The sequence below is a fragment of the Marmota flaviventris genome, chromosome 6 (genome assembly GCF_047511675.1).
Source record: "Marmota flaviventris isolate mMarFla1 chromosome 6, mMarFla1.hap1, whole genome shotgun sequence".
NCBI classification, from domain to species: Eukaryota; Metazoa; Chordata; class Mammalia; order Rodentia; family Sciuridae; genus Marmota; species Marmota flaviventris.
Genome location: NC_092503.1, coordinates 128392936 through 128398867, shown reverse-complemented (window position 1 = coordinate 128398867; position 5932 = coordinate 128392936). Strand labels below are relative to the sequence as shown.

Sequence of the window (5932 nt, the reverse complement as noted above, 5' to 3'; positions counted from 1 at the left end):
GGGATTGCATTAAACCTATAGAGAACTTTTGGTAATATCGCCATTTTGATGATGTTAGTTCTGCCTATCCATGAACAGGGTATATTTTTCCATCTTCTAAGATCTTCTTCTATTTCTCTCTTTAGGGTTCTGTAGTTTTCATTGTATAAGTCTTTCACCTCTTTCGTTAGGTTGATTCCCAAGTATTTTATTTTTTTTTGAGGATATTGTGAATGGAGTGGTTGTCCTCATTTCCATTTCAGAGGATTTGTCGCTGATATACAGGAATGCCTTTGATTTATGCGTGTTGATTTTATATCCTGCCACTTTGCTGAATTCATTTATTAGCTCTAATAGTTTCTTGTAGACCCTTTTGGGTCTGCTAGGTATAGAATCATGTCTTCTGCAAATAATGATAATTTAAGTTCTTCTTTTCCTATTTTTATGCCTTTAATTTCTTTCGTCTGTCTAATTGCTCTGGCCAGTGTTTCAAGAACTATGTTGAACAGAAGTGGTGAGAGAGGGCATCCCTGTCTTGTTGCAGATTTTAGAGGGAATGCCTTCAATTTTTCTCCGTTCAGAATGATGCTAGCCTGAGGCTTAGCATAGATAGCTTTTACAATATTGAGGTATGTTGCTGGGTCGGGCGGCGGCTGTGCTCCTCCTCCAATTGGGGTGACGTGTCTACCATGCCTGCGGACCCCTGGGCCTGTTCTGCCGGTCGGTTTCAGGTCTGCCTACCTTGCAGGCGCGGGTCGCGGCTCTGCTCTGCCCTTACTCCAATTGGGGTGATGTGTCTACCACGCCGGCTAGTCGCTGGGCTTATTCCGGGCGCGGGAGGCGGCTGTGCTCTGCCCCTACTCCAAATGGGGTGACGTGTCTGCCGCGCCAGTGGGCCACTGGGCCTGTCCCAGGCGCGGGCGGCGGCTCTGCTCTGCCCCTCTGGCTTGATGACAAAGTGAGACTCGGGTGTTTGTGACTCACTTTCTTTACCAGGAGACCCACTGTTTCTGTCGCCGCTGGTATCGATGAAGTTCTCTCCTCCGCCGCTTTCTGATGACATCAGATCTCTGCCATGTTGGTATCCCATGCGAATGGCAGCATTTCGTTCCCTTTGCCAGGTGACCAAAGCAACGGGTGAGTCCTGACCGGCCCTCACAAGCCCCGTCTCAATCCTGTTGCCACTGCCTATGAAGGCTCAGTTGGTATTTACCTCTACAGTATTCAGCAGGACCCGGACCAAGAAGCAGTTTCTGCAGGTTCTTTAGCCCTGGGCCAGAGCAGTTCTGGGAGCCGGAATTCGGCCACTCCGGGCTCGGTGTATGTTCTGATAGGAGCAGGCTCCAAGAAGCAGTTTCTGTGGGTTCTTTAGCACAGAGCCTGAGTAATTTGTCTGCGAGACGCAGGCGAATGGCAGCCTGAAATGACCTGTTCTGTGGCTGAATGAGCTGCGATCAGTCGAAAACAGGGATGGTGACATCAGCTCTCCAAGATGGTGGCCGCTGGCTTCCTCTGAGAACCGAATTGGACCGTTTCCTTCCCCCGTCTCAAACCCAGAATTCAGCACTGATCACGGTAATTGCACAGCTGGCAGAAGCCCGCAGAATCCGCAGTGCTGTATTTTTGCGTTGCTATCTCATTGTTTCCCAGCGCGCACTGCAGACTCTAGCCGCGGGGCGATTTGCTGAATAAGCAGCGTGACCCTCCGTGCGGACAAATCTCTCACGTTTGAGCCCCCGTAGCTGATCCTCATGCGATGGAAATCCTTCCTCTAGGTTTTGGAGCACCCCAATTTTGCTGGAAATTCCTAACAAGATAGCTTTTAGCCATTCTAACTCATCATTCTCCCACACAGTGATGCGGTACATGGGGATGATGCACTCCCTTCGCCGCCATCTTCCCCTCGAAGTAGTTTATTTTCCAGCACAGAAAAATAAAGTAAAAAATGATGGACAAACAGAAAATCACTAAATTTTTGTTTTGTGAATTAAGAGCATAGAGCTCCTTCCCCCAGATTACTAAGTACTACCACTATCATTCAATATGAGAAAGAATATTATAAAATCCAAGTGCCTAAAAGGAATAGATCACCAAATAACTAGAGTACACCAAGGAAGCCTACAGCACGTGTTAACAGTACTTTGTCACAGCCAAACCTAACAGACCCCACTGTCATCTTTTGGAGGACATTCTTCCTCATTTTTGCTTCTCTTATATTCTCCTTTTTCTTTCTCCACCCCACTCTTGATAATACTACTTCATCTCTGAGCCCCTTTTCTCTCTTTTTCCCAGGTAGAATACAGAATTAAATCCTCTTCAATATTTATCATACTTTTCAATAAAAAAATAAAAGGAATAGATCAAAGAACAATATTTTATTTTTTATTTTTCAAAATTATTTTTATTGATTTTATTATTTTTTAAATACATGATAACAGTGGAATGCATTACAATCCTTATTTCACATATAGAGCACAATTTTTCATATCTCTGTATATAAAGTATGTTTATGCCAATTTATGCAATTATAGATGTACTTTTTTTGCATTACAATTCTTAATACACATATATACCACAATTTTTCATATCTGTTTGTATATAAGGTATGTTGACAACCAATTCAAGTCTTCATTCATGTACTTTGTATAATGATGACCATCACATTCCACCATCCTTGCTAATCCCCTTCCCCCTCCCTTTCCCTCCCATTCCTATTCCCTATCTAGAATTAATCTAATCCTCACATGAAAGAGCAATATTTTATACTGATTTACTTTAATCTTAAGTAAAATTTTTATTTTCTTCATTTCTCCATACTGGTGATAAGAATTTATTATGAACTGTATCTGACCTGGAATCTTGCAAACTGCTTATCAGGTCATAAAAGTATTAGAGCTAAGTTACTCCAACAGAAAAAAACCCAAATACAGAGGTTTAATTAATATTAAACATAATGGAAAAATTTTTTCCTGAAATGCTCTGGAGGCATTGCTCTGCCAGTGGGTTACTATATATTTTCTCTTATGGTTCTGTTCCCATTTTATTGGTCTAAGTGAGGTAGCTTCCACATTCATATTCCAGATAATAGGAAGGGAAGTGAGCAAGGTGAGCTCAAATAGGTTCATATAAAATAAGTTGATCCAGAAGTTGTACCCATAACTTTCCTGGCATTGTTTTCATGGAAGCCAAACTAAGAAGTGCGATTTACAGCATGGTGGCCATATGTCCAGATAAAACTTGAGGTCAAAGGTAGAACATATATTGGTAGATATTCTACCACAAAAGCTCCTCAGGCACTGTCATGTGAATGGAGGGGAGTATCACATTCTATTACTTTTCTTAAAGTAGTGTGTCTGGTAAGAAAGAAAACATTGTCTAATATAATTCTACATTAACATAGATGTACATGTGAAAATTTTCCTTACAACTATTTACAAATATCTTAACTGTATTTACTACATTTCATAATTGTTTGACAATGGTTCTTGATTTGACTTGAAGTTTTATATACATTCATTGTATTGTATTTATGTATTTGTATTTCCTTATTCCTACTTCCCATTTATTTACCATGTTAAATACTTAACCTAGTAAAATTCTTGGTAAATGATGAGTACCTATTCTGTGGTCTTTTATTTTTGGGTACAGGGATTGAATTCAGGGCACTTGACCACTGAGCCACATCCCCATCCCTGTTTTGTATTTTATTTAGAGACAGGGTCTCACTGAGTTGCTTAACACCTTGCTTTTGCTGAGGCTGGATTTGAACTCAGGATCCTACTGCCTCAGCCTCCTGAACCACTGGGATTATAGCTGTGTACCACCGTGCCTGACTTAGATGGTCTTTAAATGAATTGACAGAGCCCCTATTGATAAAGGCCAATATTTCTTTAGTTATCTACACTCTCATATTTTTCCATCTAACTTATGACCTTGTTGAACATTTTTCTAATGTTAGTGTTCTCTTCACTGCATTCTTCACATCATTGTTTCTTAAAGTGTAGATAAGAGGATTAAGGCTTGGTGTGATGACTGTGTAAAAGAGAGTAAAAAACTTTCCTTGTTCTTGGGATGAGGTATCCTGTGGCTTCATGTATATATAAATGGCTGTTCCATAAAATAGAGTTACTACTGTGAGGTGGGAACCACATGTATTGAGGACCTTTTTCCACCTTCCTGCTGATCTGATCCTCATCAGAGCTCGAGTGAAATGAGAATAAGTGATAGAGGTACTAGAAGAAATACTACTCCAAGAGCAAAGACAACAATCTCAATTACTCTTGAATAGACAAAAGCCATCTTGATCAGTGCTGGCATTTCACAGAAAAAGTTATCCACCTCCCGGTTCCCACATCTTGGTAACTTCATAGTCAAAGAGCAAAGAATTAAGGCACTGCCAAGGCCACCCAACCAGGAGGTCAGCACCATCTTCTGGCAAAGCTCAGGGTGCATTATTACTGTGTAGTGAAGGGGTTGACAGACAGCAGCATAGCGATCATAGGCCATCACAGCCAAGAGAAGACATTCTGTGGCTCCCAGGTCAAGGGCAAAGAAGAATTGGAGCACACACCCTCCATATGTAATAGATTTTTTGGGGCCCCATATATTTACCAGCATCTGGGGGATAATGCTAGTTGTATAACAGAGGTCCAAAAAAGACAAATTAGATAAGAAGAAATACATGGGGGTATGAAGCTGGGTGTCTAGATAAGTTACAAGAATGATGGTTGTGTTTCCTACCAGAGTCATAATATAGAAGATGAAGACAACCACAGAGATGATGCTGTCTAGTTGAGGTTGATCAGAAAACCCTAGAAGGATGAAGTCTGTTGTGGAACTTCCATTGTTTATTTTCATTGCTTCTTATGGAATTAAAAGAAAAAAAAAGTATCAGTCTCAGATAGAATTGAAAATCTCTGATGTTTGTCATGTGTATTGAACCTCCTTATTTGCTCGCTTTTCCCATTTGGAATTTTTAACATTTCCTTTTGTTTAGTAGTCACAGCTTTGGCATGTTATATCTACAGTGAGTCTATTGATATATGTTAAACTCGTCATGCTGAATTTTAAATCAATGAGAAGGGCTAAAAATAAACTATGCTTCCCATAATCCTGTGCATTTTCTTTAACTAATAATTCCATAGTTATATAATTTCAAGATGGGAATGTATATTTGGGTAGCTGTTCCTCTTGAAACTAAGATATAAGCATTACTTCACTGTGATACATCTTTCCCTTACTAAAGAAGTTGAGTTTGAGGTAGAAAGTTAAGTTACATATTTTCTTGGAATAAGCTCCACCATTTGTTACAGAATCATTTTACTTATTGCTTTCTAAATATCTACATCTCAAGCAATATATAGTCATTATCAAAATCACTGCTCACCTTCTTCTTTTTATATTTTCCTTTTCAACATTCCTGGCATTGTAGTTATTGTATCAATTTTGGTGTTTGCTGAAGTTACATAGTAATATAAAATGTAGATAAATTATCTCAAGTTATAGGAGATAGGTTGAGCTAGGATATAACTGGAAATAACTTGAACTATTCAAATGCACTTGCAAAATGCACTGGCTGTTAGAGTCTGTAAACAAGTCAAAATAACACCTGGCATTTTGCCAGGGGAATGTTAGAGTTCGTAAACAAGTCTGGATGGTGCCTGGCAAAATGCCAGAGGGAGTGGTTTGAGAAGTAACAAAAACAAGCCATTAAGTGTGGAGATTCCTTATTGGTTGACTGATGTATCTAGTTTATGCTAATTAGATAAGCTGTGTGGAATGTATAAATACTGCTCCTGTCCTGCAATAAACGGCTCCTACTCCTGCTGTATCAACGTACACAAGTTGTTCGTCACCCCCCGGTTATTCTGCTGCAGCCGAACTGCGGCAACTGGCTTTTTTTGATTGCTTGAATTTGGTATTTTTTTTTTAGAATTTTTTATTTATTTATTTT

The 5932-nt window shown here is 39.8% G+C and overlaps 1 pseudogene; it reads right to left on the bottom strand.

Moving 5' to 3' along the window:
• Positions 1-3904: 3904 nt before the first annotated feature.
• LOC114083838 (olfactory receptor 2W1-like) lies at positions 3905-4836 on the bottom strand (annotated as a pseudogene).
• Between the last annotated feature and the right edge of the window lie 1096 nt (positions 4837-5932).